Below are 23,961 nucleotides of genomic sequence, written 5' to 3' on the forward strand. Positions count from 1 at the left end.
CCTCAAGCTACCCACTGATAGTGATGTTTACTGAAGTCGCCCCAAACTAACTTACTTCCAGGAAGGTGGTCAAATAATTAATTCAAAGCAATACTATCATTGGGTCCATGTGCAGGACAGTAGAAAGAGCATATAGACGGATACGTGCAGTTAAATTTTATTTTGCGTGTCACAGCTTCCAGAGCAGAATTTAGAACTACTTCTGGTTTTGGGTGAGAGATGTGTTTGTGTGTAGATAACAATTCCATGACCATTATATTTTCCATGCGAGTGGTAGTGTTTGAACTGTGGAAGAACAGGGTGATCTTCCAAGTGCGTCTCCTGTAAACAAAATACCGTCTGGCCAGTGAATAGATAGCAAGATTGCTGTACTGTGTAATTTATTTCCAAGAATCATACAATTCCAACGAAGCACAGTGAATGCAATGGTTTAAGATTTACCAAGCTGGCCATTGTGCTTGTTTTTTTTTGTTTTTTTTATGCTGCTCAGCACCTGACAAGTGACTATCGGGGGACTTATATCTGTGCTTCCTAACGGAATCCTCCACTGTATCATCAACAAGAAGGGTCTCAGACTCCACCAAGGAAGAGATAACCCTGTTCTCCCTCGCTGGAGCAGGGGCAGGAAGAACATGAGGACCTGACTGGTAATGGTGGCCAGATTTATTAAACTTGTCAGACTTCGGTTTAGGTCGTGCAGACTGAAAAACAACAACAGCTTGAGAGTAATAAGTCGCTACAGGGATATCAATAAGGGAGTTGGAATGTACAGGAGGAGCAGACGAGGGAGCAGAGGGAGTGGCAAGAGTGCTGGGGACAGGGTTAGTCTGTGTCTCCACTGTGCACATCATGGGATGGGACACAACCGTCGATGCATAGGAAATATTAGGATTGGGAGCAGCATGGAACTCCCTCACTTTCTTCCTATCATCGTAATAGGATATGCCCTCCTTTTGCCTTCGCTGTGTAGACCTCTTCCTTACTTGGGGCAATCCCTCGAGGAAGTGGAGTGAGTACCCTTGTAGTGAAAGGAACACTCAGTCTCGGCAGCAGCTGCACACTTGGCACACATTAAGTTGCTAGCCCAACAAGATTTGTCATTATGCTCATAAAGTTGGCATTTAGAACAGCGAAGTAGACTGGAGATAAAAGGTCTTGCGTTAACAATTGCATAATCAATTTTGACATGCGCAGGGGAGAGAAAGTTTGCCAAAGGTCAAGGCTGTCATTGCAGTCTTCGTCCTCTTGCCATCCGAGAATCGAGTAATGATTCTTGCATCTCTGAAATCTTGCTGAGAAAGTTCACATGTGATCTCGTCCTCTTCTATAACCATGAGATCCCTACAGGTGATTATACCCTTTCAGGAATTCATGGAATGAAGAATCCTCAGCTCCACATCAAAGCAATGAAATCTTCACAGCTCAAGTAAATCCTTAACCTGAGAAAAATATACATCCTTAACAAGTAGGTCTTCACTGGCAAGTTCTTTCACATGTTCAGCTTCACCAGCACAACCATCAATGACCTTTTTGATACGGAAGGGGTTTAGGCTAGCCAATGATGTTACTGTAAACTAACAGCATGCAATAAAACAAAGGAAGCATTCTGTGCAGACATGTCTAGTGGGGCTTGCGTCAGGGCCAGTCCGTCAGTAAACCGTACCATCCTCCCCTCCCCCCTCTGAAAGGGGGAGAGGAGGCAGGGTCGTCCGCCCTAGTAACCAGCGTAACCACCTCCCCTTTGCGGAGGAAGTGGGAAGAAAAGAGAAAACAAGCAAGGGACACGACAACCTGGGTAAAATAACTAAAGTTGAAATTACCTTCTCAAACCACACTCAGGAGGCTCCATCTGTGTTATTGATACCCGAGAGTGATCAGTGTGGGGAGGGGGGGGGACTCTCCAGAGGTGAGAGAGCAAATGTAAGCTCAGTACAAAAGTACAGACACCTATCGTACAGTGGGGCAATTGGGCAACATTTTAAAAGTTATTTTTTGTAAATAAAAGAAGTTGCAGAAGGATTTTTTTTAAAAAGTGAGACATCTTTTTAATGTTCAGTGCTAGGGCTACCTTTTGGACATGGTAGAATGTGTGTGTGTGTGTGTGTGTGTGTGTGTGTGTGTGTGTGTGTGTGTGTGTGTGTGTGTGTGTGTGTTTTATAATTCAAGTGGGAACAGTTAAACAAAATATATGGGTGTCCGTTTACCCCAAGAAAGGAGGGAGATTGGGCTCTTCACTTTTTTTTTGCATTTTAAGGGTTCTTACGCCTGCTTATAGGATCTTACACCTAATTAAAGATGCTGTTAAGGTTTTATTACTACTGAATAGGCACTGTTGTAAATATTCAACATCTTCTTATGAAGAAAATGTACTGGTATAAAATATTATAATACATGTTACAAAAAATGAACTTTATTGAATATCCCTACCTTAATTCTCATTGGAACACACTGGAAACACCATACATTCACCGTATGATCATATTAGCCACCTCAGAAGTACAGAAACACAGTTTATCCTTCACTATCATCGGCTTAGGTAAACACTTGACAATACAATTCACTTCCATTGGATAAATGTCCTCAATCTGCGGTTCTTTGAAATAGTAGTACTCAGTTCCTGACACATTACAATCACGCCTAAAATATCTGACAGTGCACTCTCCATTCTTCTCTTCAGTTAACACTTTCCCTACAAAATGATAATCACAGTTAGTTGTCTTGCCAGGAAATCTAACGATCACATAGGTGCCCTCCTCTATGTTCACGGTCCTGCTTTCTTTTTCTTCCCTTTCCTCTTCCTCAGCACCCTCTACCGGTGGTGGCATCTCCTCTGTTTCTCCATCTGATCTTCTTTCAATGATTCTATTTCCATCGAGCTGCTGGTACTGTCCGAGTCTTCCATGGGGAGCTTCGTTTTGCAGCTTTTTTTTTTTTTTTTTTTTTTTTTTGGCTTGCTTCTGAGAAGGACCCGTGCTAATGTCATCAATAGAGACACTTCTGCCAGGCTCAACGTGGACGACCCTTCCTCGCCGGGAAGGCCCTGGTTTACTAGCAGATGCCTCTCTCATTTCTGCAAGCCTCTCTATGATCAAAAGGCTGACTAAGTGCTGGGCTGATGGAGAGACTTCAGCCTTAGTCATTTTAGCGATGACTTTCTGGCGGCTGAGCGGGTAGAGACCAGCTGTCTTGAAGCCGTTGATGGCATATTCAGCCTTGCCTTCCAAATTCTCCACAGGTGAATACAACAACCGTGGAAAATGGTTCTTCGGCGTAGTAGTGTAGTACTTGCCATCGATCTTTTTCCACTCCGTCAAAACCTTCCACCACTCAGCCTTCATCGGTCCACAGACAGCCAAGTCCAGGGGTTGGAGAAGATGCATGCTGTTTGGTGGCAAGAAGACCATCCGTATGTTGTTGTTTTCACATATCTCGATTACTTCTGCAGAAATATGGTTGTCGCCAATGAAGACTTTTTGTGATTCATTACCCAGGTGCTGGAAATAAGAAACAGCAAGCCTCTCCAGCGAGTCCTTAAAGCAATATCCATCGAGTCAGCCAGACTTAGTTTTATGGAGGACTTCGATGTATTCATTACTCGCTCTGCATGTTTCGTTCCCTTTCTGAATATCATCAACCTCGATTTTGGATCATCAGCCAAATATGTCTCATTATAGTTCAAAATGTTCTCCGGTGGCACACCATTCAGCGACTCCTCCAGATCATCAAAAAAGAATTTTATTTACAGTCTCTACAGACATTGCCGCCATTTTCCGTTTCATATTCTGTCACAAATGATACGACAACAGTTTACCATGCCTACCCACAAATAAGATACCCATTCATCACCTGGCAGATTGTTCATAAAAAATGGACAGTTCCTGCTAGCCTTGTCTAAAAAGCTTTTAATAAACAGCTTCAAATCAATACTCTTGGAGGTATATCTGAAATATGCAAACGTGGCGAGATGTTGCACAATGGAGAGCTCTTCCTCTGGCAGGAATGCTGGCTTGCGACCAACATCAGTTGACGCTCGATTACCCGATACGTGATGTATCTTGAGCAGCCTACCCACACGTTTGCAAGGCTCCCCAACACGGACACGCCTCACTGCCTCCCGCAGTTCATCGGTAGAGTACGGCTTTAGTTGGTTAGGGTCAGTTTTTCGAATGAAGTGGCCAACTATCTGCAAAAAACAAAACAAAACAAAGCATTAAGAGATAGAAATTGTTGTATTTGGATGGTTTTTAGATTGTAAAGCTGTTACAATTGTAAATTATAGGTCGAAAGTGATGTAAGCCGGTAGTGCCCAATTATATACCCAAAGAAAAAGTGCCTAATTCTCCACCCTTGATTTCGGAGCCACTGCTGATTAATGCATCTAGAAGCTTCTAACTTTAGCAAAAAGTACTTTAGGATATATATATATAATTCATGAGCCAAAGTAGAATACTGTAGTTAAATTTCTCCTAAGGTAGCTTACCCTTAGCATTTCCAGGTTTGAAGTTTTTCAGAATATTGGGAAAGCTTCCTCTTCGCTTCCGGAAGGCCTGACACATATTCACATTGTGAAGTAGCTGCTGTTCTGAGTCTAAAACTATTTTATTGGACAGATCTCACTATTCACACTGTGAAGGAAAAATATATATATATATATATATATTTTTTAATAAAGAAGAAGAAAAAAAAAAAAACTTACTGGGGTGCCCGTTTCCCCCAGGTGGTGTCCAATTGCCCGGCTGTGCGGCACGGTACCAAGCTAACCGGGAGGGGAGGAACATGAGAGCCTAGACATGACCAGAATGATGGAAAAAAAAAAATCTAATGCCGACGGGGTAACTCTAAAAGCTACGAGAGAGAGCAAAACACACACGTCTGCACTCCTCGTGGCCATACATTGAAGTCCTCTTTGTAGTGAAGGTATGAAGGCTATATCGAATCACTCGTGTAAAGAAAAAAAAAATCTCCGAAACTGAATAGAATGGACTTGAGATAGAAAGAATAAGATAAACAAGAAAGAAAGCTCAGTGAATGCTATAGCCGGACTCTTCTGTTGGTCTAAGGTCTGCACTTTAGACCTTGCCCTGTTACCTTAACCTTCTACTGTTTGCTCTAAAAATCGAAACGGTTCATTCATGCTTGACCTTTAATCCTTCCCCTAAGTTTATTCCGAATCGAATAAAAACTGTTGGAGTTGGCCTTGCCCTATGACCTTCATATATCATCTTTCCCTGTGACATTGACTTTTGACTGACTTCTCATAGCTGAGTTCTTTTATCCTTCCTTTTGTGCCGAAATCTTTCCTCAGTGTTTGGTCTAAATCGATGAAAATGGCTTAAGTTGCCCTTGCCATGTGACATTGACCTCTGACTTATTATTTTCAAAAACAACATGTCAAACCCTTGGCCGACTCTAAACTCTTCCTCAAAGTTTTGTCAAGATCATATAAAGACTGTTTCAGTTTCTATGTTTATACACAGACACAGGAGTGGAAATTTGACCATACCGTGTGCCCTTGACCTTTAACACATTGTTCTCAAAAACTGGACGACTTCATTTTTGTCTTACCCTCAGCCCTTTATCCAAATTTTATCTAAATTGGATAAAAGCTGTTTAAGTTGATTTTTCTGCGTCACCTTCGACTGAACCCTGTGACCGTGACCTTTGACTTACATTTCTCAAAAGCAATATATTTACTCACTGGCTGACCCTTACATCTTCCAATACGTTTAGCAAAAATCGGATAGGAATGTTTAAGCTATTTTACACACACACACACACACACACACACACACACACACACACACAAAGAGAAGACACAACGAAAAGATATAATGCCCGCATTCGCTCCGCCAGCGCTGGTATGAAATACGTTTCTTGGTGAAAGAGTTAACTTGCTGGGATAATTCTCTCTCTCTCTCTCTCTCTCTCTCTCTCTCTCTCTCTCTCTCTCTCTCAGTATTATTGAAACTACCTCGCCATTGCCCAAGCGTAACACTTCGAGGCTGGTATTATTTTCAGCCATATAAATGTAGCATCGTCTGGCGTTCGCTGGAATTGAATACCAGGGCTGCACTGACTTAAAAAAACAGTTAATAGTATTTGCCAGTAGTAAAGCTGTCAGGCTCCTGCAACAACCTTGCACTGTTTTAAAATACTCTGGTGTTGGCTGGGATAAAATACAAGAAAAGATGACTACGTACGCCTTAACTACAGATCGACCTCCAGCAGTTAACAGAGATCGTATTCAGAGATCCTAATGGACACCATTAGCCTACTAATAAATCTAACATAACCCTCTGTCGTGTTATGATTTATGCTTTCATGACGCTGAGTGATGGTACAGTGCATATAACTCGTCATGAAGTTGAAAAATATTAGAAGTTACTGACAATACTCACTTCACTGTTTAGCACTTTCTGTGATGAGAGCGACTGTCACAATGCGATATACTGTACACCTTGCTTAAGCCTCTATTTAGTAACGACGTATGTTTGATGGAGTCAGTTTATGACGCAATGCAAAACTCTCTAAGAACGTCTAAAAGTATGAATATTTCTTGACCTTATTCACATTACTGTTAATTAATTTCCGCGGAGAGTACGAGAGTCCTACCATGAACTCCACCTGGTGGCGTTGTACAGTATGTAAACACAGTTGGACTTAGAACAGTGTCGAAGTGTTCATGTTTTTCCATTATTATTCTTCCTTCTGGCTCCTGTGCATCATTGGCGTGGTGAGTAATATGCTTGCAAGAGTAGTTTTAGCATTATGATTGTAAAGAAGTATGATTTCCGATACCACGACAATGGACCTTGTTTTTCGGTAGGTGTAAGAGGAGACGTCGTCGCATTTCTTCCTCACCGATATACTATATTTGACAACACTTTTTTTCCTCTATCAATTTACTTACGTGAACTATGTCAGTACTAAAGCTAACTAAAATAAAAGAATATCAAGGAGCAAAGGGCGTAATAAATCGTTCAGCAAAAGGAGCTTCGAAACCTGAATCACAACCTAAAATGGGGCAACGAACCATAATTGGGAGGCGGATTAAACTGTTAAAATAATGCTTCAATGGTAAAACAGGAAAGACTGTTCCGACCATTGCCTCATAATTATGTATTGCTATGGTGTGCTGTGAAATATATTATATTTAGAGTTGTGACACCACTGATGCCATGTTTGGTATATGATAAAGGATGTAACAAAAAAAAGAAAGTGGCAAGTACAGTATATTAGGCGCCCTGTGCTTCATGATTAAGTAGGTTAGTTACCATTATTTTTTTTTCTTTGTCAGACAAACTTAAACAACCATCCAAACCTATTGTCATATCTTTAAAGTGCTCGCCAATTTCCGTCTTTCATAACTTTCAAAGTTTAATATCTTTAAAATACAACTCTCCTTGTATTGTAACACTCCTGCAGTATGATCCACTTGTCCTGGGTGTGCTATATATCCTCTCAACGTAACACTTCTGGGTGGTAGGTGGTGGCGACCATCATCCACTCACTTGATGTAGTGCTGCCTTCTTCTTCCTTAGCCTTTATCATTCTTTTTCTGTGCCTGCCCTCCTCTCTTCCCATATCTCCCATCTATCCTGTCACTTCTTATTGTTTTTCTTTCCCCTACAGGTGGCCTTACACTGAGTGACAAGCCAAATGGTTTCCCGTAAGCCAAGAAACCCTTTACAGCGCTAGGTGGTAATCATGTAACCAAACCATACGTGCTCCCTACGTGTCAGCAAGTAGGTTGGTGGAGCGTTAGTGCCCCTCCCCGTAAAACAAATAACTCAAAGTCAAATGGCCACCCCCTACGGGATTATGGGGTCTGGCAATAGATAGATAGATAGACAGATAGTAACACTTCTAATCATGAGCTATTTAATCTTCGTGCATAATTTTACTAACCTGCTACAAAACCTTTAGGTCACTTAGGTGTTTTCTCGTATAGCTTTACTGAAATATTAGAAATTTGTTCTTGTTTCATAACTATCCTGGGTGCCGGAGAGGGACGCCTTCATATAGTCACTCCACTGGCTGGTTATACAAACATCCCTCATGTAGTGGACTGCAGGAGGAGGGCAACTTCAGCCTGCAGTTCACTGGGTTCACGTTTGAGATAAACCTGACGCAACAACAATACCAACATCAACAACAAAATTACAACAACAACAACAACAACAACAACAACTACTACTACTACTACACATACAACTACAAGTAGGAGTAGTAGTAGTAGTAATGTTACTACTACTACTACTACTACTGTTGCTGCTACTACTATACCTTTTTTATCTTTAGTCCAGATTTTTTTCATTTTACAGCTTACATGATGAAGTTCAGTAACAAAAAGACAATACTAAAGCTCTATATCGTTTCCATAGCACTTCTTCGTTATCAGCACCATAATTTAGTGTGAATTTACTCATACTCGTACAACTGAGCATTGAAATGGAGTCAAGTTCAGGCCAAGTTAGACTAAAACGAGAATACTGCTACTACTATTACTCCTACAACTATTATAATTATCTACTACTGTTATTAATACTGTAACTACTACCATTACTATTACTACAACAACTATTACATCTACTACTACTGCTACAACTATTCTACGACTACTACTACATAACTGTTCTTGCATATTGAAGTACTTTTACAGTGTTTGCAATTTCTAGTATATCTCTCATAGCTCGTTTTAATATCTATGCATTATTAGCTATTATTTATTCCTTTTCATCTAGACATACACTTTTTTGTTATGAAATTTCCTTCTTGCATAACCTATTGTTTGTCGTGCTTTTGAGTTATCTGCAAAGCGGTAAAATATTATCAGCCATGTGTTGTTTCCCACCTTCATGTCCCCCAGATTTACCGCTCTCTCTCTCTCTCTCTCTCTCTCTCTCTCTCTCTCTCTCCCGTTTTAACTGCTTTTAGATATATACAAGTATACCTAATAGACAAAAATAATTCCCTCTCTCTCTCTCTCTCTCTCTCTCTCTCTCTTCCTTTAACTATTTTTTTGTACACATTCAAGTATGCTCAGTAGACAAAATTATTCTCTCTCTCTCTCTCTCTCTCTCTCTCTCTCTCTCTCTCTCTCTCTCTCTCTCTCTCTCTCTCTCTCTCTCTCACCTTTTAATTATTTTTGTACACATTCAAGAATGCCCAATAGACAAAATTATTCTCTCTCTCTCTCTCTCTCTCTCTCTCTCTCTCTCTCAAAAACACATGAGACTCCACGGAATGCCCCGCCGCCTCTTGCACGTCCGCGTATTGTAACACCAATAGGTACAATTATTAGGGTACAAATACCGCTTCAGAAAATTTCATTCGACATCAAATTGAAACTTGACCATCTTGGACCCAATTCCAACCATCCTGCCAAGTTTCACCAAAATTCTTTTTTTCCAGATTTGGCTGCGCTACACACACACACACACACACACACACACACACACACACACACACACACGAACTCTCAAGATTATAGCAGATTAGATGCGCCACACACACACACACACACACACACACACACACACACACACACTCCCGAGATTATAGTATATTTGATGTCACACACACACACACACACACACACACACACACACACACACAGAGGATTACAGAATATTAGATGATTCTCTCTCTCTCTCTCTCTCTCTCTCTCTCTCTCTCTCTCTCAAGAAATACGACCCCCGACCCTCATTAGCAATTTTAAGGCGTGTAACTTTGACATGTCGCAAAAATTCCGGTAATGCCAAAATGGAGTCATACAAGTTTGCAGTGAATTTATTAACTGAATAAAACTGTCTGGTGTGAAATGGAATATACTGTAGTTCGTATTCTTTAGTTTTGGCCACCTTGTTTAAGCACTTGTAGTAGTAGTAGTAGTAGTAGTAGTAGTAGTGGTTGTTGTTTTTGTTGTAGTAGCAGTACCGGTATTACTGCTATCATTAATATAATTACCGTATTATTTTTGTTATTATTATTATTATTATTATTATTATTATTTATTTTCCTTTAGTTGCTGAGATTTTCCATTGAGCATTGTAAATTCGATTGACAGTTGCTCAAAAGTAATGCAAATCACATATATGGAAAATTCAGTTAAAGGGTTGAAATAGGAAGATATGGAAGGCATGAATTCTGGTTCTTTGTAAAATCCCACTCACTGTGCATCATCATCATCAGCAGCAGCAGCAGCACACTATTTTTTCTGAAACCGGGAACGAGAAAAAACGAACAAACAAACAAAGATAAGTAAAAATAATGATTGTATGAACGGCTTCCTCTCCTCTTCCTTTCTTTTATACCCTTCCTCCCTCATTGCGTTTCCCCCTTCCTCTTCACCTTCCTCTTTACCTTTCCTCTGCTCATCCTTAACCTCTCTCTCTCTCTCTCTCTCTCTCTCTCTCTCTCTCTCTCTCTCTCTCTCTCTCTCTCTCCTACCGTATGCTTTCATAAGACACGTTCACTAACTTCAAAAAACATCGCACAGCTTTGAGGCGATGATGTCCTTAATGATCACTACAGCTCGTGATGTTCCATGAGGTTTATTATTGCCATTGTATGTATGTTAACAATACTGCCCAAGAAACATCAAAAGCATGTTCTGTGTGGGATATACATGATAGTGCTGTAAGTTTACCAGAGTAGAGTGGAATTATCAGGCATCTTGCAATAGCCATCACTTGTGGTGTCAGATTGCCTCGCGTCAATTGTACACCAGTATTTGTTAGAGCAACTGTTATTTTTAATGCAGCTTTTCATCATTCCAAAACATTTATTTCAGACATTTCAGTCATTCCCGAATTTTCCTGTATTGGATATTATTATCTGAGGGTTTGGATGAGGTGGAAGAGAATTCTACATTGTTTTTATGATCGCCCGCCCAGCAAGGCGTTAATGTAATCGCCTACATCTGTATGTGTATCTGTGTGTCTGTGTCCCTGTCTGTTATCAAAATATTTCAAAATCGACTGGGCAAATTGTATCCAAACTTTGAGGGCAGTATCCCAGGAAATGTGGCAATAAATGATTAGATTTAATCAAGTAAACTGTAACCATTCTCTTTCCAGCAGAGGTTACTGATCCGGTTATTTAGTGATGGCATGAGAGTCGTATTCGCGGACGAATGCTTTGGCATTATTTATTTATTTATTTATTTTTTTTGTATTTCGTACATTTTATTTCTTGAGGCCAGACCACCTGGGAACACCGCAATGCTTGTGTTCTCTATGTATCTACTAGAAATCTCTCTCTCTCTCTCTCTCTCTCTCTCTCTCTCTCTCTCTCACACACACACACACACACACAAACTGACTAAGAAATCGAGAAAGTTAGAGCCATTGTGAGAGAGGAAGGTTGTGGAGAGAGAGAGAGAGAGAGAGAGAGAGAGAGAGAGAGAGAGAGAGATTTCAAATCTTTAAATACTTTGGTGTGGCTGTGCGTGTCAGGAGGAGATAGGAAGGATGGAGAATGGTGAAGGAGAGGAAGAGACTATATTGGAAAAGCTACTTTTTTCTTATATATATATAGAGAGAGAGAGATCGCAAAGCTGTGTGTGTGTGTGTGTGTGTGTGTGTGTGTGTGTGTGTGAGAGAGAGAGAGAGAGGGGGGGGGATCCATTCATTTTGAGATATCTGGATACACTGAGCTTAAAATAATGGAAGTCATAGGTAGTGCGAAAAACATGCTGAGAAAGTGCCAGAGGTGACCACTTGCATACATAAAGGACTGAGAATACCGGCTGCCTCTGCAATAAAGAGTTAAGCAGAAAAGTAGTGACAGCAGGTGTAACTAGACGGGTGCTGCATGCCTGTCATGAAGGATAGGTCTTTGTTTTAGTACATGCTCTCACGTCTTAAATATTCACATCATAATTATCGACATTCTCTCTCTCTCTCTCTCTCTCTCTCTCTCTCTCTCTCTCTCTAAATCCCACAACGAACAACCGCTCCGAACCAGTCTCGAAGCATCCTTTAATAAACCCTTGATAACTTACCCCGTTACTCACAATAAGCCTCTTTTCATTCTCACCTCTTCATCTAATGGCCTCGTAAATCCTAATTATCGCCCTGGCTCGTTAACTCCAGCCTTAATACCGTGTTTAATATCTCGTGAAGGCTGGACCAGCGTTTATGAAAAAAGAGTCGAAGTATTTTTGCTCAGAACTCTGGCGGCAGAGAGTGTTAAATGATATGCTCTTTAATTCATTTCTGTCTATTTACGGCTTGCACTGTTAAAAGTTATGGAGGAATGTAACTGCTTCTTGGTAAGCACGTTCAACTAGAAAATGGAAAAACCCGAGCTCAGCTCTTGGACCTGGCAGACCCTTGGGGAAAGTTTGTTTTCCTATTGTCCCTGTTCAACCCAGAAATAAAACTGGTAACCTAGATATAACATCGACAGTCTCGGGTTGCATTCTGAGGGAACATTGGAGCTATGTGTTCTACCTTTGTGATATTCATGTGCTGACAGGCATAAAAGCTGTTTTGAGAAATTAGAAGGCCAGAGTACAGTAGTTTATCCTGGACTCTGATTTTCCTGCATTCTGCTTTTCCTGGACTTAGGACTCAGTTTTTCCTGGACTGCTTTTCCTGAACTCTCCTTTTCCTGGACTGCTTTCCCTGAACTCTGCTTTTCCTGGACTCCGCTTTTCATGGATTTGCTTTTCCTGGGCTCTTTTCCTGGACTCTGCTTTTTCTGGACTCTACGTTATCTCTACTCGGCTTTTCTTGAACTCTGGTTAACTTGGACTATGCTTTTCCTGACTGCATTTCTTGGACTCTGTTTTTCCTGACTGCATCTTGGACACTGCTTTTTTGGACTCTGCTTTTCCTGTATTCTGTATTTGGTCTTTTCCCCTGTATATTGTTCCTGTAAGTGGTGTCTTCTACAGAAACCTAATGCCCATACTCTCTCTGGTTAGGGAGGCTTTGTAGCACCTCTCCCGCACCGACTTACCACTGCATATGAAACTTTGATATTCTCTTGTATGTTCTTTGTGTATTCCATATGGTCTTTAAAAAAATTTGAATGTCATAAAAGATAACGGTGAGGTGTACTATTCAGGAGAAATCGTTAGGGAAGGGAATACTACGACGAGAAAACTATTTCTAGGTCTTTTCAAGCTAGGGAGGAGGATGCCAAAAAACTTCCCATCCTCAGGTTAGATTAGGTTATATAACGTTAGGCTTGGTTTAGTGACCCGTGTGCAATCGATGGGCATTAATATTTTAGCTAACAAACTAATCATTTTTATCACATATTTCTGGCCTGTTGGAAGATCCTGACAAGTTACTGAGAAAATTTAGGCTTACATCCAAACGTGGTCTTTGGAGAGAGAGAGAGAGAGAGAGAGAGAGAGAGAGAGAGAGAGAGAGAGAGAGAGAGAGACGTGGAATGTTGGTGATGGAGTTTATAAAATAAGAAAGGGAAAAGATGAGATAAAGTGAAATAGCGAAAGTGAGTGAGTGACCGAAAGAGAGGAGTGACATGGAGTGTGGGTGATACAGTTTATAAAAGTGAGAATGAGAAAAGATGAGATGGAAAAAGTGAAATAGTGACAGTGAGTGAGTGAGTGAGTGAGTGGGCGAAAGTGAGTTAATGAGAGTGAGGCTAGACCCGCCATCACCTCAAATGCCCTCACATTCGGTAAAGCGAGGGTGATTTTCCCTCTCATTTCATACCTCTCTCTCTCTCTCTCTCCCTCTCTCTTGTTTCCCATCACGGATTTATTGCCTGTCATTTTAGTGGCCATCCCATCCTGTTTTGGTATTTTTCTCTCTTATTTCTTACCAGCCGCGATAGCAAAGCTGATATTGTTCTCAGTTTGTGTGTGTGTGTGTGTGTGTGTGTGTGTGTGTGTGTGTGTGTTAGCACGATAACTTCGCAACCGCTCAAGCTATCGTCGCAAAATTTTACAGATGTGTAGTAGGGAAAAAAAAAAAAAAAAAAAAAAAAAGCGATCACGAGTTCGAAATTGGTAAAAGTAGGTCAAGGTCTGTGTGTCGTTACCATGATGATTTCGCAACCGCTCAAGATATCATCACAAAACTTTACAGGTGATAGTAGGGATGGAAATCTCTTACGAGTATTATTTTCAGTTTGTCTGTCTGTGTGTCTGTTGCAACGATAACTTCGCAACCGTTCAAGATATCGACAAAAATTTTTACAGGTGTGTAGTAGGGATGAAAATCTCCGACGAGTTCGAAACTGGCTAAAGTAGGTCAAGGTCTGTGTGTCTGTTACCACGATAACTTCGCAACCGCTCAAGGTATCATCACAAAATTTTACAGATGTGTAGTAGTATGAAAATCAACGATTTTGAAATTGGCGAAAGTGGGTCAATAGCAAGTTCTTAAACCGAGCCGCGTTAGGCCCCGTCCACACGAGCGGGCAATGCCTGACGGGCACTGCCCGCTGAACGTATATCCCTCGCTTCTTTAGCAGTGTTACCAGATCAGGCAGTTTCTGGCGGCCATTGATCACTACCGGGCACACTTGTTTTGTTGTCCACACGGCAAGCATTGCCTCAACAACGGGCAAGGGTGTTATAGATAGTCTGCCAGTGGTTTCCCAGCTTATAACATCACCTACGCTCGTGCCCACCAGCCACCTTCTAAGTGTGTGAACTGGAATGTGATTTGGTATCAATGTTTGCCTGTCGGGCACCTTAGATTATGGAGGCTATCGGCTCGCGGCTGGTGTGACTCCCCCCTTGCGGGGCTTCCAGTTTATTTATTTATATATTTTTACCTTGTGGACTGGTAGGTTAAGACGCTTCAGCTAGATGTAGCCCATGAGGTGTTTGTGTCAGAGGGATGATTGTGGTTTATTACTCAGCGAGAGAGAGAGAGAGAGAGAGAGAGAGAGAGAGAGAGAGAGAGAGAGAGAGAGGAAATTTAACAAAAGTACGCCATTATAGTAAAGAGATTAACTCTTCAGTTGGTTATCATTTTTTTATCCCCCTACTCCAGTCGATTTTATTCAGCTGATTAGAACCCCCTATTAGTGAAACGATTTACAAAGACCACATCAAAGCGTTCCTGATCTTTGGCTTGTATATTCGGAGGTTAAAGATGCACCCTAAGACCTCTTTTTTACTGGTTTATTTTTTAATACGGTTGGCTAATATCGTTTGGTACGTTACTTAAGCAGAAAATGGTGATATTACCGTAGAATGATTTAAGTGACACAGAAGAGGACGGAGAAGTGTAATAAGCAAAATAAATCGCCTAGGAGAAGGTGTTACAGGGCTTCCCTAACTGATGAGAAAATGGGCCTTGGTCTCTGCATAGCGCTGATAAAATCGTCTGGATTTAGCAAGAGCATACATATTGTAGTGAAGGAGTTAATGAAGGCTGTTTCCAACTCCTCCTGTTCAAAGTCTCTATCGCTGAATAAAATCGTCTGGAGGTAGCAGGAATATGGTAAGATTTGCAGGGGGGGGGGTTAACGAAGGCTCCATGTAACCCCTTCCAACTCTGTGTCTCTGTAGTGGTGAACAAAATCGTCTGAAGGTATCTATAATAAATAAAAAATCGTAGCTGAGTAAAATCGTCTGGTGGCAGCATTAATAAGACAAACATAGCTTTGGAGGATATAAAGAGCAATAAGTAGTGTGAGAGCCTGCGAAGGAAGGAAAATGAAGTAAAAAAACACAAAGTGATGGAGAAAGGACGAAACGAAGGAAGGAAAGGAGGAAGGCAAGGAGAAAGGACAGACGGAAACCAAGGGAGAAAATAAAGAAATGATTGCAGAATAGAGGAGAGTAGGTAGGAGGGAAAAGGGAATAAGAGAAAGGATGAAATAAGGAGGAGGGACGGAGACGAAGAAAAGAAAGGAGAGGGAAAGGAGAGAAGGGAGGAAAGATAGAAGAAAGCGAAAAACAATGAAAGAAGGAACGAATGAAGAGAGAGAGGGGGAAGAAAAAAAGAAGGAACGAGATTAGTGAGGGGAGCAGTAAAAAAATGGAAGGAAAGAGCCAAGAAGAGAAGATAAAAAAGAAAACGGAAATAAAGATAAAAATATGGTTAATTAATAAGAAAAGTATGAAGGAGCTAATGAAGGAAAGAAGGAAATAGCACAGGAAGGAAGGAAGGAGTGAGGGAGGGAGGGAAGAAAACAAATTGGAAGAATAAGATTTGGGGGGAAGAGGAGGGGAGAAGTGACAGATGAGTGGAGGAGGAGGAAGAAAGAGAGGAGGAGGAGGAAGAAGAAGAAGAAGAGGAGAAGGAGGAATGGATGAAGAGATGGGCGGAGAGAATGGGATGGACTCCGAAGATTTAAGAGAGAGAGAGAGAGAGAGAGACAGACAGACAGACAGACAGAGAGACAGACAGACAGACAGACACAGACGGGGGGGGGGGGAAGAGCTGGGAAGGAATAAGGTAGTGGAGGAAAGATTAGGAGGGAAAGATGGATGGAGGGTGGGAGGGAGGGAGAAAATGAGGAAGGGAGACAAGTACGTGGAGAGAGAGAGAGAGAGAGAGAGAGAGAGAGAACCAGACAAAGGAAGATAAAAAAAGAGGAATGAAAGTCGAGATTTGAGAAGTATTTTATATGTGTGTGTGTGTGTGAGAGAGAGAGAGAGAGAGAGAGAGAGAGAGAGAGAGAGAGACTGCGTACATCAGTGTTAATGATCTTGTACGATAAGAGTATCTATTTATCTACTTATCCATGTCATTCTTAAGGGTCTGGTATATATTAGGACACACACACACACACACACACACACACACACACACACACACACACACACACACACACACACACACACACACACACACACACACACAATACTTCTTAAATACTTTTACAAAAAATAAAAAGTTGTTTGCTTTGTCAACATGATTATATACTTTTAGAATAAAACTGGATGCTAAACAACAATATAACAGAAAATAATGATTGGTTAAGATTTTCATGTAAATATTGCGTTCATATTTTACAAGTGACTCATGTATGCATATGTATGAAGGAAATAACATGGTACTGAAAACAAATTAAAAAATACAATGTTTTATTCTCAGAACCAAAATGCAAAAACTACAAGGAAAAACAATTATAACAATCAAGCATGTTTATCATGCCTATAAAGAACGCTTTTTAGCCTACTTCTTGTTTGTGGCATCAGCTGCATCTCTGCTTGTGGCCTAACAAAAAAGTGCAAGTAGTGATGAAGTCCACTTTCCCTGATATCTTTTCTCCATTTTAGACATGTCCTAGCGGAATCTTTCTCCGTCCTCGTCACTAACTGCACGACAATTTTCTGGGAAGAAATTGAAATGCGAATGGGAGAAATATATTTCTAAGGACATGTTGCAGCCCAAGTGCCTGTAAGCTTGCAACATGTGTTCGACGAGGTGTTGATAGTTTTCATCTCTCTTGTTTCCCCAGAAGCCTTCAACAACCAATCGAAACGCTCCCCATCCATGTTTTTACCGCATCTCCCAATATTTCATCAAATCTTTCATCTCTGAGAAGTTCCCCTATTTGTGATCGTACAAAACTCCTTCCTTCATTTTTGCCTCGCTCAGTTTTGGGAATTTCGTTTTCACATACCGGAAAGCAGCATCAGTTTTATCCATGGCTTTGACGATATTCTTCATTAATCCCAGCTTAATCTGTAAAGGGGGTAGAAGTATCTTATTAGGATCTACTAGAGGAAGATTCATTACGTATTTCTTTCAAGAATTCAAAGCATTGCTGGGTGGCCAGTCTTTCTTGTTCCAGTGAAACTCCTTGGCCCAGACTATCCCATTCACAGAGGAAGCAGGTATTTATTGTAGCCAGGTTGCAATCTAGGTAAATAAGAGACAACCTTTAGATCACAACAGTCCAGCTAATTAAGCTGTTCATAGTTATAATAATGCAACAACTCTTTCAGGTTTTCGTATGTTTTTTTCCTGCTGACTGCATGTTCCACTGAAATTGACGGCAACTGATTTCCGTTGAGCAGAAGAATGACTTTCAAGTTGTATTTTGAAGAATCAGTAAAAAGTCTCCAATCTTTATCTTTGTGATCCATACTCATAGCTTCTGCTAACCCATTTACGTCGTTACATGTCTCCAGATTTCCAACCATTGCGTAGAATGTAGATTTTTTTTTTTTCCTTGTCAATTTCTAATTATGGACACACGAGTGTTTTTATGAAGCAGGTTCCAGCCTTGTAGTCGTGATCCAAGAAGCTCTACTTTGCTTTTAGGAAGTTCAAGATCTCGAACCAGATCATTCAATTCACTCTGTGATCATATGGGGTTCAGCTGTACAATCAGAAGCATAACTGGAATTCCCAAACGTAGAATGCTCAAGATCATCACTTCATCTTGCATCTTCAGAGTCAAAACTGTAGTCATCCCGTGGCTGTGGAACAGGAAGTTGGTCGTCATGGGGAAATGGTCTTATTGCAGACAAAATATTCGGGTAGTCAAAATGTCTAGCATTAATTAATTTTTTCTCGCATTTGAACATTGTCCGGCTCGACGTACCATACAAACGTAACATTTGCTTGAATGGTCAGTTGGTTCTCTCGAAACCACTGGAATCGCGAAAGGCATCGATTTAATATTTTTGTTTAGCCACTGGCAGAGGTTTGATGCACATGTATTGCAACAGACATGAGGTGCCCAGTTCTTGTCCTGGTCCCCTACTGTACAGCCAAAATACAGCTTGTATGCCTTCTTGATTATAGGCGTGATTGTCCGTTTCTGTTATTTCAGTGTGACATTCCCACATATGTACCAAAAAAATTTTGTGCAGAATTTACTCATTTCCACTTATCCTGCTCAGTTAAATCATACACAGGTGAACTTTCTGCAATCAAAGAAAAATTAATATATAATGTGAAATAATAAGCATCATGACTGCATACACAATTTTTATAGGTGTAAATAATCAATAGAGCCAATATAATCCAAAATGTGTAGCTATAGAAAACGAGATGTCTGAATTGTACGGGTACTGACTTTGGTTATTCTTGTTGGAGTACCTGCCTGACTGTGGAAAATCATATCATATCTCAAAAACCGCATTCTAATTATTATTTTCATAATCAGCAGACTACTATTACCCAGAACTTAATGCTTGTATCTCTGAAGCAATTTCATTGCCGAACAGTGTACATGGCGAGTGTGACCAGCTTTTCTCTTACCTGGGTGTCATTATGTGAGGAATAGATGATATGAACTCTTATTGGTCCCAGTTGGTAAGAGCGCCAAACCGGTAAACTCTAGCAGCTAGGGCACCAGGCGTCATTCGCTTAAATGGTTGACACCGAAAGTAGTGAATGGTTTTTCTAGGACGCTGGAAGCTGTTGGCGTGTCATTTAGTACCGAGTCCGCTGAAGGCAACACTACGCTGAGTAGATACTACAGAATGTATTGTATATATATATATATATATATATATATATATATATATATATATATATATCTGTTTATCTCTATATATATAGTGTGTGTGTGTGTGTGTGTGTGTGTGTGTGTGTGTGTGTGTGTGTGTGTGTGTGTGTGTGTGTGTGTGTGTGTGTGTGTGTGTGTGTATGTATTATAATGTCTGTCTGCCGGTCGGTCGGTCGGTCGGTGGATTTGTCAGTATGTACAGTAGGTACAGTTCCACTGTACTGTACATAAAGGAGAGAGAGAGAGAGAGAGAGGTTTATCAAGTTTTCGGTTACACGCAAAAATCACCAAAAAAATTACGGGTAAATGGGCCGCAAAAACAAACAACATACTAAGAGCAGTGTGTGTGTGTGTGTGTGTGTGTGTGTGTGTGTGTGTGTGTGTGTGTGTGTGTGTGTGTGTGTGTTCGAGCGCGCGGACGTGTTTTTTTCCGCTCATATTTCGTAATTCCAATCTGTTATCGCTTGACACGGTTTGATAGATACCATTCACTCACTTGATGTGGTGCTACCTTGAGTGAAAAGCTAAACTGTTTCTTGTACTCCAGGAAATCTTTTACTACTCTGTGACAGTGTGCTGTCTGGTAATGTGAGGTGTGAAGTGTACTGTAGTACTGTGAGATTCGCCGGTGCATGATGTGTGAGAGAGAGCATATTTTGTATGCTTAAGTTGACAGAGGATGGATGGAGAGTGAAAGAAAGAAAAGAGGGGGTGGATGGGAGGAGAAGTGAGGCGTAGAGGAGAGAAAGAAGGGAAAGAGGAGAGTAGAGAGGTATAATAATGACAATAAGGAACGAAAACTTATCTGAATCTAATGATAGGCAGCAAAACACATTCTGGAGCCCCACAGTGTTCCTCATGTGTCTCTGAAATCACCATGTCAGCATTTAAGTCCCAGTGCTCATAAGACAAGTTACAGGGCAAAAGTAGCCAGAGGGGGTGGAGAGAAGTGGTGGTGGGTTTGGGGGAAGGAGGATGGATGTAGGAAGAGAGGGAGAGGGAGTGGGTAGGGGTTGGTTGGAGGTGGGGCTGTGTCCGGGTTAGGGTGTGTGCGTGAGGTGGTGAGAGTGAATGTATAGGGGAGGGGGGGGGGAAAGGCTGGTATGGGGTGGGATGCCTGGGAAATCTGGATGCCTGTGATATGACCTATAATGATTCCCATAACTGGAATTGCTATTTAACACTTCTCCCATTACCATCTGATAAACGAAGGAAACAAAAGAGAATTATATGTAGCAATTAACGATGAAGATGTCATTCGTGAATTCCCTCAAGCTAGAGTTCATGAAAATGCTTGGCAAACTATGTGGGGAAAGGGGCAGAGGTGAGGAGCCGTGAAATGTGTTTTCAGCTGCTATCAGTAAATATCAAACACATTTACCAGTTCCCGCCCAGGAGGGGCTCGGGGACTGGTATTATTTTCACTCGGTTTGTTTGTTTATTTGTTTGTTTGTTTGTCTGCCTGTCTGTCTGTCTGTGAACAACTTTACGCGAAATGTACTAGTGCGATTTTGACTAAAATTACAGGGATGATGGGCAATGACCTTATCACCTGATTAAAATTGCGTCATAATGGACCGAGGCCCAGGCTGTAGACCCAAAAAATGTAGGAAGAAAAAAAATCGTTTTTTCGCCACAACTCCTTTCAAATTCGTCATATCGACATGAAACCAAAATTTAATGGTGCTTCCTTCAAGTCTGCATCCTATAACATGCCTCGTTACATCAGTGGGTCACCCCGCAGTTAGAGGTAGGGGAGTGAATGTCAGGTGGGTCGGGCCTAAAATTTCAGATGAGCACAAAATCGTCAGTTTTCACCCGATTTACTCCAAATTTGATATGTGACATATTTGACTATAGATATCCTGTTGTTTTTGTATGTCAGCACTAAAATGTCTGCCGGGGACGGGTTTGCTGTGCCTTGGCACCGCTTCTTGTTTTTACTGGCTAATTCTCAGTATTTCTAGGCAAATTGATGGTAGACTGTGCAGAGGGTGAAATTATATAAGTAGAGAGATAGCAGAGGTAGCGGTACCCTTATTATTTGAGCTTTATTTAATCAGATGAATAATTAAAGAGCAAACTCATCAGTGGAGACTCACTGGCTATGGGCTTCTTTTTGTCGGCTAGAGCAACCTGCTTTCTTCTGGCAACTGGTTTGTGTCTTTGCAAACAACAGTATTATGAATCTAACCAAGAGCTGAGTGACTTAAAGTGAGACCCAGGAGACGTAGGAGCCTTATATAAGGTATGCAAGAGAAGAATGGTTACATGGATGATGATGTCCACAAGTAGGCAGTAAACACTTTCAGCTTCGTAAATGCACATGTGCATGGATCTATCGTCTGTAACAAGAATGAAAGTCGCAGTGCTCGTAACGTTGTAACTCTGAATTGAGAGCTGTTTCGAGAGGTTACTTGTCATGATGATGTGAAGCATAATCAAGTGCAATGTGTGCTGAGTTCGAATCCCTTCTCACACTTTGTGTAGTCTGGTGTGGAATTTGCGTCCATATGGGAATACACAGGATATCGTTGGCCGCGGCTGAGTGTTCCTTAGGAAAGTGACTAATGAAGTTTACGAGATTTTTCGATAGTCTTGTAGCCAGATCCATAGGTAAGCAAATGAAATATTATACTCGTATGGTAGTTAGGTAACTAGATAACGATGAAGGAAGGAATCTGCAAAATTTTATGATACCCTTGCAGTTAGGTAGTATGTATGTATTTAGGTAAGTAGGTAGGTGGGTAGCTGAGCGAAGATGTATAGTTAAGTAAGTTGGTAAGAGAAGGAATGGATTAATGTTTCCACTATAATTAATCTATTAAATTGTTCAAACCGGATGTGATCCATGTGAATTTACATCGGAGGGGTCGTTGGGATATACTGGTCAAATAGTACTGTTCAGGGATAATCGACTGGTGTATCGCCTTAAACGCAGAAACAAATTAGGGTATCCCTTGACCCCTATTCTACTGAAGGGGCAATAAAGAATTAGAAGGTTAACCGCTTTAATTACAGTCCATGTACTTCAACTAGCAGAGATTTTTATCCATTTGCAGCTTATTTATCTTAACTGAAAAATAATAAAACACTGTGGTTCTGCACCCTTTCCAAAGCACTTCTTCATGACTAGCATCGTAATCTAATGTTAATCTCTTGCTCTAGCTCGGCAGTGAAGGTAAAGAGATGGCCATTTCACGCTTAGTTAAAGTGAACTAAGGATAGGTCAGTCACGATTGCCAGTTTCCCGTACGTCACATCACTTCAGATACCACAACCTCTTTCTGTCACTACTGGGCACACACACACACACACACACACACACACACACACACACACACACACACACACACACAAAGGAAAAAAACTTTCCACACCATTACCATAGAAAACAAAACCTACACACACATACAGACACAACCACATATACACACAAACGCGCGTGCACACATACACGCACACAGAAACGCACACACATATACACACAAACACCATCACGATAAAAGCAAAACTTTAACACACACACACACACACACACACACACACACACACACACACACACACACACACACACACACACACACACTTAATGAACACAAAAACCCCTCTGAGTATTTAGGAAACTTGGAGGCCTTAAAAAATGAAGAGAGCACTCGACGCGAACAATGGTTTTTCTTTCTTTCTTTTTCATTTACAAGAATAGGAGGGAGGAGAGGGGCTCAAGAAAGGAGAAAGAGTAGAGATTAAGGAGGGAAGAGAGGAAGAGACGTGTATATTATGTGTTGTTTTTAGGCAGGTCAGACTCTTAGACAAAGTTTGTCTCTCCTATGTCCCATTTCATCCAGCGTTGATATGGGAACCTGGATGTAAATTTGATTGTCGAATGCCGTACTCTACGAGAAGAGAGAGAGAGAGAGAGAGAGAGAGAGAGAGAGAGAGAAAAGCAAAAACATTCCATAAGACTGTGTCTTATGATATTCATACTACCACCAGAGGACTGTGTTGTTCATTAACCAGTTCAGAGTGACGAGTTGTGTGAGGGTTGTATCTGTCTGTCTGTCTGTCTGTCTGTCTGTCTCATTTCTGTTCTCCCTTCTATCCTTCCCTCTTACTTAATCTCCCTCTATTATCCTCTCCTTTCATCCACGTTTCTCTCCTCTCCTCACGTCTCCTTCCTTCCTTCATTCATCCTTTCATTCATTCATTTATTCTGCATATGATAGATACCTTAGATTATAACATACCCTTTAACAGACTGCTTCGAGAGGACCAAAATTCCGTTGCTGTTTTTTTTTAACACCTTTTCAATTTTCCTTTTCCCTTCCCTCCTCTATCTTCCCTCATCACTTTTTTCTCTCATCTGCTTTCCTTCTTTCTTTTGTTTCGTGCCGCGTTCCTTTCCTTCAATCCTGTCCTTTCCACCTTTCATCCCTTTCCCCGTCCTCTTTTCTTCCTTTTCCACTTTCCTTCTTCTTCATCTCCTCCCCATTTCCTTTTCAGGGAGAGAGAGAGAGAGAGAGAGAGAGAGAGAGAGAGAGAGAGAGAGAG

The sequence above is a fragment of the Coenobita brevimanus genome, chromosome 61 (assembly GCF_032717465.1).
Source record: "Coenobita brevimanus isolate Jiangsu-jjx chromosome 61, ASM3271746v2, whole genome shotgun sequence".
Taxonomy (NCBI): domain Eukaryota; kingdom Metazoa; phylum Arthropoda; class Malacostraca; order Decapoda; family Coenobitidae; genus Coenobita; species Coenobita brevimanus.